This window comes from Bidens hawaiensis, unplaced genomic scaffold, assembly GCF_021521415.1.
Source record: "Bidens hawaiensis isolate Kalapana, Puna unplaced genomic scaffold, B.hawaiensis_p1.1 tig00000326_1, whole genome shotgun sequence".
NCBI classification, from domain to species: Eukaryota; Viridiplantae; Streptophyta; class Magnoliopsida; order Asterales; family Asteraceae; genus Bidens; species Bidens hawaiensis.
The window spans coordinates 6,897,083-6,911,277 of NW_027491025.1; the positions used below are offsets into that span (position 1 = coordinate 6,897,083).

Consider the following 14,195-nt stretch of genomic DNA (forward strand, 5'->3'; position numbering starts at 1 on the left):
CACCTGGGTTGTGCTGGTATCTACTCGTTATGCTTAAAGCATACGAGACGTCCGGTCTAGTGCACATCATTGCATACATAATAGATCCTATTGCCGAAGCATAAGGAACATGCTTCATCCTATCCTGCTCTTCCTTAGAGCTAGGACTTTGGGATGAGCTTAACACGGTTCCTCTAGGAATAGGTACCAAACCTTTCTTAGAGTTTTCCATCCTGAACCTTTTTAGGATTTTATCAATGTATGCACTTTGATTAAGTCCGATCAATTTCCTTTTTCTATCCCTATAGACCTTTATTCCCAAGATATATGTCGCTTCTCCAAGATCCTTAATTGAGAAACGACTACTTAACCACGTTTTAACGCTTTCCATACTTGGTATATCATTTCCAAATAAAAGTATATCATCGACATACAAAATAAGGAACATGATTATACTCCCACTAGCCCATTTATACACACACGCCTCATCACCGTTTTGGACGAAACCAAACGCTTTGATTTCTTCATTAAAACGATGATTCCACATCCGTGATGCTTGTTTCAACCCGTAGATTGATTTCCTTAACTTACATACTTTATCAGGATTAGATGGATCGACAAAACCTTCAGGCTGAACCATATGGACATCTTCCTCAAGATATCCATTTAGAAAAGCGGTCTTGACATCCATTTGCCATATCTCATAATCAAAATGAGCTGCAATGGCAAATAATATCCTGATCGACTTAAGCATCGCAACCGGCGAGAAGGTTTCATCATAATCAATCCCTTGAGTTTGCGTGAAACCTTTTGCGACAAGTCGAGCTTTGTAAGTATCTAAATTTCCATGCATATCGGTCTTCTTCTTGAAGACCCACTTACATCCAACCATTTTGGAGTTAAGTGGACGATCAACCAATTCCCAAACTTGGTTATCGTGCATGGATTGCATCTCGGCGCTCATGGCTTCAAGCCACTTGTCACAATCAGGTTGTGACATAGCATCTTTGTAGGAGATCGGTTCATCCGAATCGACCAAGTAGCAATCATCCACAAGAAATCCATATTTCTTGGGAGGTCGACTAATCCTATTAGATCTGCGAGCAACGTGTGTATGATCAACCATTTGATCACCTTCAACATCCTCGTGTTGAAAGCTAGTATCGACCAACTGTGTATCATCCAGTGATTCTTGAACCTCTTCAAGTTCCACTCTCTTTTCACTAGGTCCTTCCATAAGGAACCTAGTTTCTAAGAAGTATCCTTTGCGTGAAACAAACACTTTTTGTTCACTAGGATCATAGAATATATATCCTATATCATCCTTTGGGTATCCTATGAAGATACACCTGATGGATCGAGCCTCAAGTTTATTTGGGGTGTCACGTTTAACATAAACTATGCATCCCCATACCCTTAAATATGAAAAGGATGGAACCTTTCCATGCCACACTTCATAGGGTATTCGATCCACCTTTTTGGTCGGGGCCATATTCAAAATACGAGCCGCTGTGAGTAGCGCATATCCCCAAAATGATGGCGGTAGTGAGCTTCGTGCCATCATTGATCGAACCATGTCCAACAGTGTTCGATTCCTCCTCTCGGATACTCCGTTATGTTGAGGAGTTCCAGGAGGAGTGAGCTGTGAAATAATTCCACAATCTCTAAGATGACTTTGAAAAGCATCACTTAGGTATTCGCCTCCTCTATCGGAGCGGAGTACCTTGATTGTTCGGTCGAGCTGATTTTGTACTTCATTTTGAAATTCTTTGAACATTTCAAAGGCTTCATGTTTGTGTTTCATTAGATAAACATACCCATATCGACTAAAATCGTCGGTAAAGGTAATGAAGTACCTTTCACTATTCCTACTAGTTGGCTTGAAAGGTCCGCATACATCCGTATGTATGATACCTAACAAATCCTTAGCCATTTCATTTGTACCTTTGAAAGGCTCTTTGGTCATCTTGCCTTGAATACAAGATTCACACTCATCAAACGAACCTATCTCGTTTGTTTTCAAAAGACCTTTCTTTTGGAGAGTATTTATACGATTCTTGTTTATGTGTCCAAGGCGACAATGCCAAATGTAGGAATCACTCAAATCCTTTTTGAGTCTTTTAGTAGAAGTTTGATATAATGAGCTATTTAAGGTATTATCATGAACCAATTCATAAATACCGTTGTTTGGTACAGCTTTAAAATAAAAGATACCATTAGATGATACATGCATTTCTGATCTCACAAATTTAAAGTCAAAATTACATTGTCTAAGAAGGTGCACAGAAATAATGTTCCTAGTCAAACTAGGAGCATACAAAACATTTCTCAAAATAACTTCCAAACCACTTGGAAGCGATAAAGTGAAGTCTCCTCTAGCGACCACGTGCACCCTTGCACCGTTGCCCATGAAAAGATTCACTTCGCCCTTCTTTAAGTCTTCATTCTTTTTGAACCCCTGCAACCAATTGCAAATATGAGTTCCACATCCGGTATCCAATACCCATGTGTTAGAAGAAATAAGATTTAGCTCAACATTAATCATAAAGACATTACCCGAGGTATGCGCCGCATTCCTCTTGTCTTTTAGCTCTTTTAGGTAGACCGGACAATTGCGTTTCCAGTGTCCGGTCTCCCCACAACCAAAACAAGGATCATCCTTATGACCCTTCGGTTCCATAACCTTTTGTTTCTTTGCCATAACCGGTGATTTGCCCTTACCCTTAAGATGCACTGGGGGACCCTTTCTTTTTGCTACCTTAGCCTTAGGATTGGGTTGAGACCGATTCTTGGATCTACCTTCATTGATCGCAAACATGGGTAAAACCCTTTTGCCCATGCTCGCCTCGGCTGTTTTAAGCATTGAGTGAAGTTCTCCAATGGTTTTGTCCCACCCGTTCATGTTATAATTTAACACGAAAGTGTCGAACCTTTTCGACAAAGAGTTAAGGATCAAATCCGTTGCTAACTCTTTTGAGATGGGACAATTGAGCTTGGCGAGGCGATCAATGTAACTTTTCATCTTAAGTACATAAGTTGAAACTGGTTGATTATCATCCATTCTACATGCATGCAAGGCTCGAACCGTTTCGAACCTTTCAACTCTTGATTGCTTAAGGAACATTTCCTTAAGTTGAGTAATCATGTCGTACGCATTATGGTTTTCGAAATCCTTTTGGATTTCGGGAACCATAGTCGCCAACATGAGGCATGACACTTGAATGGAATCTTCCGTAAGTTTGACCCAATTCATATATTCGACCTCACTACCCTCTTCCGGTTCTTCGGGGATAGGTGTTTCCAAAACATGATATAATTTTTCTTGTTTTAGAACAATCCTTAAATTTCGGAACCAATCCGAAAAGTTATTGTGGTTAAGACGGTCTTTAGCGAGAATAGATCGGAGAGAGACATTTTGGACGTTAGGGATTATGTTGTCGTCGACGTGTGCGGCCATCTGCAGAATTTTAATTAAGTTCATTTTAGTGTTTTACCTTTTTAATTATTAATACCCTTTTATATATATACCAAATATAATTAATAATTAAAATCTAGAATCCAACGATAAACCCGACTCCGGTTAGGTGACCTTTTTCCCATTGTCGATTTATCAAGGTAGTTATTCATAACAATTGCAAACCCTTTTGCAACTTCTAGAGTTTATGGGACCGGTTCGAAATCATATTTCGTGTCGGCATGTTTATCCCATCAACACCTATTAGACCCCATGCTTGGGTGACCCTCTTCACATGGTTCTAATTTAAGTCGTCCTACTTGTATCAACTTGTAATATTAACATACAAACGGTTAGGTGACCTTTTTCCCATTTATATGCCAATATTACCTTAACATATTAATTTACTCTATGCGGTTAGGTGACCTTTTTCCCACTAAGAGCTTACTAATATGTTAAGCGTTATACAAAAGGATGGTGTTTAACTTATTATCCTTAATTTTAAAAGGGATTTTTAGTTTTAATAATTCTAGTTGTAAAACTTTAAATCATGTACTAACATGCATTTAGTAACATGATATTTTGAAACCATTTTCAAAATTCTAATTTATAATAAAACCATTTTATTATGGGCGTGAGACGGCTAGTTAATAAATCCATTTTATTAAACTATGTGTCACGTAATTACCGATAATTATTAGAACCCGTTTTATGCTTTGTTAATTAATTCTATGTGACGAAGTTGATATCCTAATATCTAACAACCACACAATCAAACAATCAATTAATTAACAAGCATACACAATTATACTAGACACGAGCCACTAAGTTAGACCACACTTGTTAGCCGAAACAAGTGTGTGTCTTAGGTCCGATCCTAAGGGACACATGACACATGGATGTTGTAGCTCCCACTCGATCCCGCATCCAAATGCTTCGAGCATCTTCTTCAACCCCGTTGTGATCCATTGGGCTTGAACTTGGGCCTTAGCTTCCATAAGCTTCCATTTGGGCTTAATTGGTGGGCTTAGGTCCTTTTGGGCTTGAATCCCTTTAATGGGCTTGTGAGACCCATTATCACCATACCCGGCCCAATTAGGCCCAAACTTCCAATTTTGCAATCTTCTTTAATTTTACAAAATCAAATGTCCTAATACATTTTTTCTATAAAATAAAGATATTACAAATAACCTATTTATTACATACCCATATGAATAAATAATTACAAAATAGCCCCTAATTAATTATTACAAACCGAAACTTTGAATAATTAACTACAATCACAACATCAACCACAAACAAACATCCACTTTGGTCTACGGCTCGGTCTAGTTTTAACAAACATAACCCGTTATGTTTTAAGAACCCGTTCCAAAACCCCTTGACTTTATCGGGCCTAGCCCAACCCATTTGGGCTTGACCCAATAACTAGATTATGGGCTTCGGCCCACATGTGCAAAACACATGGGCTTCGGCCCAATTAAAAAACTCATGGGCTCGGCCCATTTAACCAAAAATGGGCTTCGGCCCATAAAGCTTTTCCCTTTAATTTCCGGTTAGCCCAATAACCATGTTAAAGTGGGCTTCGGCCCAAATTCACCCGAATTGGGCTTCGGCCCATTTACTCGGTTTTAATTTTTTTTTTTTTTTTTTTTTTTGAACCAAGCCAAAAAACAATAACAAGATTAAATACAAAAAAAAATCATGCATGTTAATTTTTGTATAAAATCTTTCAAGGGGAAAAAATATAAAACCGAGAACCCGAAGCTTAGTTTCCCGTATCCCGGCTCTTGATGCCATTTGTTGGGTTTCTATGAAATTAACAAGCTTAGTTAACCATTTGACTAGTCACAATTAAGGCGGAAGCGTGATATTTACAAACTAAACATATGTATCCATGTGTTTATATATGTATATGTTCATGAATAACCTAGTTTATTCATGTTATAAGATTACCAATAATCTATTTACTAGAAACCCGAAGCAAGGATCAAATGATACGGAAAAGCTAAACTATCAAGCTTGTAAACACTTACATTCTTAACCCTTTAAGAGTTTAGTAGATGGTTGAAGAAGATGATGATGTGAATGCTAGACTTTCAAAGGAAAACCCTCAAACGGAATATACCCCGAGCCTCCAACACACACCGAGCTATGCTAGGAAGCTTGAACACGAAAAACCCGAGACCCGAGCCCTTCCTTTTCTTTTTGCCGTAAACAAGAAAGAAAGAAAGAAAGGAAGAGTTGTTGTTGTTCTTATTTACTTGAAAGTCTTGAACCTTTTATATAATGAGATCATATCTCAATCAAATCATTTGTTAGGTTTTAGTCAAGTGATCCTTACTCAACCTCCAACAAACCTTACCAACTTTGACCAAGTGTATGGAGTGTGTATGACTCATGTTTTTATCATATGTTTTATACCTTATAAAATATATAAACACCCCATATTTTATAAAACATTTTATAAAGGAACACATGGTTAAATAATCATTCCAATAATAATTATTTGAATAAATAAATTAACCAATTAATTTATTTAACACTTTCAAGTAATTATTCAGAAACCCGATTTCTGAATGTGTCGTGTTCTGTATTTGTTTTATAGATCATATCTCAACAAATACATAATTGGTGTGTGTCTAACTCGTTATTGGGTATGACCCGACTTGGATCAAACACGGCTAGCCACATTAACCTGATTATGCGTCTCGGGCATACGGTATTCCAACAAAACTCACTCAATATGTACGATGTTCGTGTGTGTCGCCCCTAGGCCCTATCTAGTATTTTGTCTCAGTAGTGGTGTTTATTATTCGATTTCAAACCAAAACTAAGGTTCTAAACTATATGAAACCAAACTTGAATCATGGTTTATGGTCAAAACCGAATTATGAATTCAGTTTTCGAGTTTAGAAATATGATTTTTGTTCGAATTGGATAACAAATTACAGTCATGTAAGTTTTGTCATTTAGCTAAATCTAATTACAACTTTAATTTAACCTAATTTCATTTGAACTCAAAATAGTAAAAGATAATGTTATGATTACAACAATTAAAATTAAAAAAAAAAGGTTATTCATTCGAGGACCCAACCGAATTAAAACTTTGTTTTCGGTACGTGTAAGGCCCTGATACGGTGCCCTACCTTGGATGTTGGATTTATTCATAACCACAGTTCTATTATCAGAGTTAATTAAAACTTTCGCGGAATATTAAAACTTTCATAAAACGTTACATAATAATACATAACTTGTCTTAATTAAACATTCTTGTCTTTCAAAATAAACGTCAATTAACATTAAAACATCTTGAGTCTTTAGATGTCAGTCTCTTATTCGCCAACCATGTGCCCGCTCAAGTTAGCTGTCCCAATCTACTCACCCGTGTGCATACTAAAAGTCAGCTACGCTGAGTGAGTTCTAGTTAATCAAGCAACTTACCATACAACCATTACATGCATTATATATGTATCCGAAGACACATAGTCCGCTGACTAACCCATTCACCCTACCGCTTAACACTTAACTGCCCCTTACGTCTTAGCCACTTATTTACGAAAGCACATAAGAGGCTTGCCCTCCCACGCACTCACATTATGCCACTTAATAACGAAGGCACGTATAGGCTTACCCTACCACGTACTCACGTTATGCCACTTTAATAACGATGGCACGTGTAGGCTTACCCTACCACGCACTCACGTTATGCCACTTAATAACGAAGGCACATATAGGCTTACCCTACCGCGTCCTATCGTCATGCCACTAACACCCTTACTAGACCTTTGCCGCTTCTATCACACTCTACCTCTACTTGTCTACAACACACTTTCTATCATTACATCATTTATATAATAATCAAGTTACATCATAACATTTACACACACTAATAACCACTTGGGGATCATTCCCATTGGCGGTACGCGCAATATCCGAAGATCGTTCACGCACCGACAAACGTTACTTTCCCTGTCTACACGTACAATATCCGAAGATTGTTCACGCATCGACAGATATCCATTCATAACATCTATATATATGTATATATATCAAACATTATAGCATATACTTACCACTTAAGGTAAGTGTATTCACGTTTCACATCGAGTATACACACATCCCCGAAAACATAACAAGGAAGTGGGACTAGAAACTCACCTGAAAGCAGTTACATTCACCGTTTACGGTTATTCCTTTCTTTGAGCTGTGCACGACTAACTATATAACAATTACACGTATCAATTAACTATCACTACCCATATCGCGTTTTTAGTCTAATTATAGCCCTCAACGAACGGGGGTCCGGGGGCAGCACCCCTGGCAGCGGGGTCGAGCTGCCAGGTCAGCTTGGAAAAATTTTATATTCATTAACTGTCTTAACACATTTTCCATTAGGATTTTAAATTATTATTTAAATCGCTAACTCATTTGCTTTAACGAATTAAGCCTGATTCATTAACTAATTAGTTATCTTTCGTGATCTGATTTGTTAGCTGATTCGTTAGTCTGGTTCGTTATCTTAACATAGCGAATGGTGAGTAACGAACTAACTGATTCGTTATCTTATCATGGTCTGGTTCGTCATCTGGTTCGCTTTTTCAGCTTAGCGAATTGGGTAAGTAACGAATCACTTGATTCGTTGTCTTAACATAACGAACTGGGTAACGAATCACTCAACGAATTGTTTAACGAACTGCTTAACGAACTGCTTAATGAACTGCTTCTAGTTCGTTATCTTTTCTTAACGAATGGGCATAACGAATTGCTTGCTAATTCGTTATGTCTCCGCTAACGAACTAGGGTTAGGGTTCTGACATTCTTTTCAACCTCGTACACGTTCTTCCGGCGCCGCCTTTCCGGCGCCGTCATCGCAGAAAACCGTGATCTCGCCGGAAAAGCGAGATCTCGCATGTTTCACCACCGTTTTTCATCTCGTTCGATCCAGATCTGAGCTAGGGTGATCCCTAAGCTCATTTTTCGATCGGTTTATACCTGATTCCATCCGGATCTCATAACTTTAACAGTTTAAGGTGTCGGCTCATTGTTTTACGACTAGATCTACTGGTTTGGATCTCTACAATATCATACTATCATTACCTCAGGTCGGGATCAACTCTTATTGGTGATTTCGGCTAGAGAGAGAAAGTAGGATGAGAGAGAGAGCTAAGTGTGTGTTTTGGGTGGTGTATGGAATGTAATGGAAATGAATGAATTAATTGGTAATTAAGGTTTATATATTATGGATCATGGGCTTGAGCCCATGGTCCATCCTCCTTCCTTTCAAATCCAAATCCATTACCCATATTACTTAACCCAACACAAGCCCGACTCATAATAACTCCTACTTTATTTTATATTTCTCCATTAACCCGAGTAAACTTTCTTACAAATATTGAATAATATAATTAATATTATTTTAGAAATTTCGGAATGTTACAGTTCGCTTTTTAACTATCATAATTCGATTTGGTTTTCAATTTTCGGTTTAGGCAAAAAAATAAGATTCAAAACCAAATAAACCAAAGTCAATACTACAAATGCCCATACCTATAACTATGAGGTCATATTTTTATAAGTATTAAAAATGAGAGTACGGCTTGGGGATAAATGCTAAAACAACTCCTCGCATAAAATATTATTAGTTAATCTCATCATATGAAGCCATGTTTGGATTTTGGAACATAATTAAAAGATATATATGTTTTATAATCTCATGTGTTGAGAAGGTGAAATCTGTAATGTAAGACAGGTTATGACGGAGAATGTTAAAGAGGATACGAGAGGTTAATATTGATATTTAAAATTCCAAAAAGTTATAATAATATTTAATATATAGCTCTGCAAATTTAGTATTAGTTATTTCAACCGAATTATGAACAAAGTGGTGCCCGCTTTGTGAGGAGGAAAGGGAGTCGGTTGATCATATCTTTTTATCTTGCTATATTGCAACAATAATATGGCAATTTGTAAGCTCTTGGTGTGGGATCTCACTGGTATTTGCTTTCAAGTTTCGGGATCTTCTAACGATTCATCTCACAAATGGAGTTTAAGAAAGTAAGCGAAAAGTCATTCAATTGATAGTACTCACGGCTAGTTGGTGTATTTAAAAGGAAAAAAATTGACAATCTTTGAAGGGACAAGGATATCGATTAATCGACTCAAAGAAGACATCAAAAGACAGTTTTATGTGAGCAAAGAACATAGGGAAAATGGAGTTAGATTGAGAGAAATTGTGTTCATTTTCTTTTTGAGAAATGTAATATAATGATGTAAACATAGTGGGTATATACATTATATCTTGTCTAGCTTCTTACTAGCCTTGTTAATTATTCGTTCAATAAAATTAGCCGTTATAAAAAATTTACTTCATAGGTTTAAAGGAAGAAATTTGATATCAACTATAAAGACAAACTGGAAATTGAGAAAACCAACTGCAAGTTGCAATTATCAACGAGTCATTTTCAAGATATTAGTCAAACGACAAATCTATTCTGATTAAATAATTATAATCATGTTTGTTGAACTTAACATTTGATAGTTTAAACTACGGGGGTGTTTGGCCTAGCTTTTTTAGCAAAGTTTATAGAGTTTTTTTTTTTTTTTACAAATAAGCTTAATTTGGTATTTGGTTTAATTTTTTTAGCTTATGCTTATAAGTTTATATAAGCTAATTTAAATAAGCTTATTTGAAGATGATTTTTTAGCTTATCTGAAGAAGCTTATTTGTTTAAGGGGGTAAGTTACTCATTTGCCCTCAATTGATGGTGGATTAATAATATTGAAGCAACTTATTACGGTAACAAATCAAAGAATGGTAGATTTAACAACTTATTAAGACGTATAATCAACTTGTAGAATATAAGCTAATCCAAACACTTAAAAAGAACTTATCAAATAATAGAAAATAAGCGATAAACTACTTTAAAATATAAGCATAAGTTAGAAAATAAAAGCTAGGCCAAACACCCCCTACTTAACAAGTAACAACAAAATGTTGAATTCACATATATTTAGATAATTTTGATAGAAACGAAAAAAAATACGTTGATGAATAATTCGACCAAACGTATTTAAATTTATACTTCTGAATTTGTCATGAAAACTACGCAAAAAAAAGAAAAATTAAAATACCTTTATAAATATGTTATGTTTAAAAGAATTGCTAATAAAATTGTAGTCACCTATATATTATTATAGGTTGTTTGAAACATATTTAAGGAATTCTATAGTAAGTTAAACATATCATTATGATGGTAAAATGATTTACTTCTCAATCAACTGATTTTGGATTCAAATAATATGAAGTACGGGTCGGATGTGCTGGTTTTAGGAGTAAAATATGTATATAGTATAGAAATGTGTATGTTCACCCGTCAAACAATAGTATGTTAAAGATTTAAGTATGCTTCCAAAGAAGTAGATGTTACATTTTTCCTATTCTACAAGGACTAAATATCTATACTTATATATAGTCAAACCTGACAAAATTTGGGTCACAACTTTTGAAAGGTTGTAATATGTTATCAGGGGCGGACCCACATAGGTCCGATCGGGGTCCCGGGACACCGATGTTTTTTAAAAATTACTTAGAGACGGTATATTAAATTTTGTAAGGACCCCATAAAAATTAATACTTGGAACCCATACTATTAGGATTGAACTGGTACAGTGGAAAGTCCCTTGTTTTACTTGTGAGAGGTTGTAGGTTCAAGCCCCACCATACTCCTTTTTTGTTGTTTTTTTAATATCCTAGTCTTAGTTATTCAGTTAGGGTATTTGTGCTTTTTGTTAGTTTCTCTCATATAGTCATTATCACCATACAACATATATAATGTTAACATGGATTTTACATATTCTTTTATTATTTACCTTGTGTATGTATATTATAATTAATCATTTATTTGTGTTAGAGTTATTTTTTCATGTTTTGGTCAATTATGTAATACCATATATATAGATTACGTTCATGTTTTTCGGGTATGAATTAAAAGTGTATGTTTCATCTAGTTTCTAATTTAGATTCTTTCTACTTACTCGTTTCCAATGACACCATAGTTCCGTGTTTTATTATGTTCATCGCCTCGACCCGACCCGAATAACGACCGACCCGAAAAATTTTGTAAACCGAAAAAATTGGGACCCCATTGACAAAAAATCTTGGGTCCGCCACTGTATGTTATCCAACAAGTGAACCAACAACGTCACTGCTTATGCAATCATTATTGAACCTAAATAAATTATTAACCTACCTTACTAACATGTTAAATAATTTATAATTGACACACAAAATTGGCTTAAAAATACATCAATTATTAAGTTAAATACACTTAAAAAATCTCTTTGTATTTTTGTCTAGTCATTTAATGTTTATTTAAGAGTATAAATAATTCTTGATAGTATAGTAACAATTTAAATAACCTATCTTTGGTATTTACTCTTTTTAAGCTTCAGCTTAAAAGCTTAAAAGAACTTCATAAGTGGTATGCTTAGCTGATTATTTTCTTTGTTCAATTTTCAATTGACAAGAATCTAATCTAACTACATATATAATTGCCTACCATAAAATCCTAGGTGTCGCTTTTAGGTTGTTCCCCCTATTTTCTAGAGCCACCAGATTGCTTGATTTATAAATGGATGCTCCTCATGCATTTGACCCGAATTCGTGGTATGAGTTTCACCAAACCCGGATAGTATTTAAATGGGTTATAACATCTCATTTATTTGTAAAACTATTTCACAAGCAAATAATAATTTTTGCGGGTCATGGGCCTCACTAAACCCGGATAACCCTTAAACGGGTTATAACATCTCATTTATTTGTAAAATAACCAATTAATCATCAAAAAATAGTTTTCACGGGTTATGGGTCTTACCAAACTCTTATAGCCCTCAAATGAGTTATAATATCTCATTTATTGATAAACACCTTCATCATTTTGCATGTTCTCCGTTGCTGATCTATCATCTCCATCGTCGGTTAACTTTCGATACTACCCACCATCGTCAACTACATCAACACCCCCTTTTTCATTAGACAAATATTTGTGTTCATGTTTGTACATTTAAAAAAACCAAGATGCTCGTGTTCGTTTATGTTTGTTCGTTAAAAATATAAAAACCTAAACATCTCAACTAATAAAACCCAAACGTTAAAAATATAATAACAAACTAATATATATGTATTAAATTAAAACAAAACTACGTTAAAAATAATAAAATAAATCATCATAAAATAGCAAAACGATTAAAAACAAACTTTAAATAAACTCCCGTAACACGGAGGATCAAACTATTGAGTTATATATATATATATATACTATTGTTCGTGATTAATCAGGATTAATCGGAATTCATCGAATCGACTTTAATGTATAATTTTTAGTTTATATACACATACACATTTTTATATGTAATTTTCAAAATTATATATTCACATATACATTTTGGTCGGAATCTCATTGGAACCCGCTGAATTTGGCCGAAATCTCATCGAAAACCATTGATTTTGACTAGAACCTCGTCAGAATACGTCGACTAAATCCGACTAATCGCAATTATGGCTGGATTTTACCATTGACCAATTAATAGGCCGATTAGCCCAAAATTAATTAGTGTGGTGGGGACTAGCGATTAATCAATAATCAAGAATTGATGGACCACTAGTCAAGATATTTTTACAACACTGCATTAGCTTGAAGGAAACTGAATGAACATAGATTAGAGAACGAATAGTCGAAAAGATTGAATTAAGTTGTTAAGATGAACAATTGACATATAGTTTAAAAGAGAACTAATTTCACTTCTCAAAACGAAAACGAATTGTTAGTGAGAGAGTTAAAGATCAAAGTATTATTAACATTTAAATGTTATACCATTTAAGCTAAAAGCTACTTATCGAATTCATTGGCTCATTGCGAATCAAGTATTACCACTAATAATAATAATAATGATGGAAGGGTTGGTGAATTCATTAAAAGAACAAAAAAGATAATATAAACAATTATCTTTGTTTTCATGTCGTATGGAATGGAATATTGCCACTTCATAAAAAAAACTAAGTTAATAGTATAAAATTTAGGGTCCACACTTTAAAAAATGGTATTTAATTCATGTATATTAATTGCTGATGTGGATTGTTTACATAACGAAATGAATGAAAATGGTAACCTTAAAATGTATATAATTGTTGGTTCAAAACTTCAAATCATGTTGGGTTAGGTGTGGTGACCGGTGAACATAAGAAATTTGAATTTGAATGCATTTTATGTAATTTTGTTGTAATTGGTGTTTATGTTGTAATCTTTGTGTACTTGTATGATTACTAATGGCTTACTACTAGTCTTTTTGTTAATAAATTTGGTCGTTCAGGATAAAAAAAAACACTCATTTTAGATAAATTACATGGATGAGGATAGATGTTCCATTGTGATTTATGAATGCTTATCCCAATTCAAAATATGAAAATGTGTTCTCTTTCTTTTCACTCACAAATACATACGCTTAATCAAGGATTTTTCTACACTCTCACATCACCCTCTCTCTCTCCTCCAAGTCCAACCCTCACCCGTGTCATTAATGTAACTTAAATGAGTGCATTTCGAATCATATCGTGAAGCACTTTATCCACCATTCAGAAACAATGTGAAGTACTTTAATCAAAAGATAACCCATATTCAATCTTGTTCGGACCGAAACTGACCCAACCCCAAAAGACCGACCCTACAACGATCCGTTCTTCGATTAGATTTTCTAGAAATTC

At 34.9% G+C, this 14,195-nt stretch overlaps 1 protein-coding gene across 1 annotated transcript in view; it reads right to left on the bottom strand.

Annotated features, from left to right (window-relative positions):
* LOC143622433 (photosystem I reaction center subunit psaK, chloroplastic-like) overlaps positions 1-14,195 on the bottom strand; it is a 154,189-nt gene that overhangs the window by 67,274 nt on the left and 72,720 nt on the right. The gene's annotated exons all lie outside the window — the stretch shown is intronic.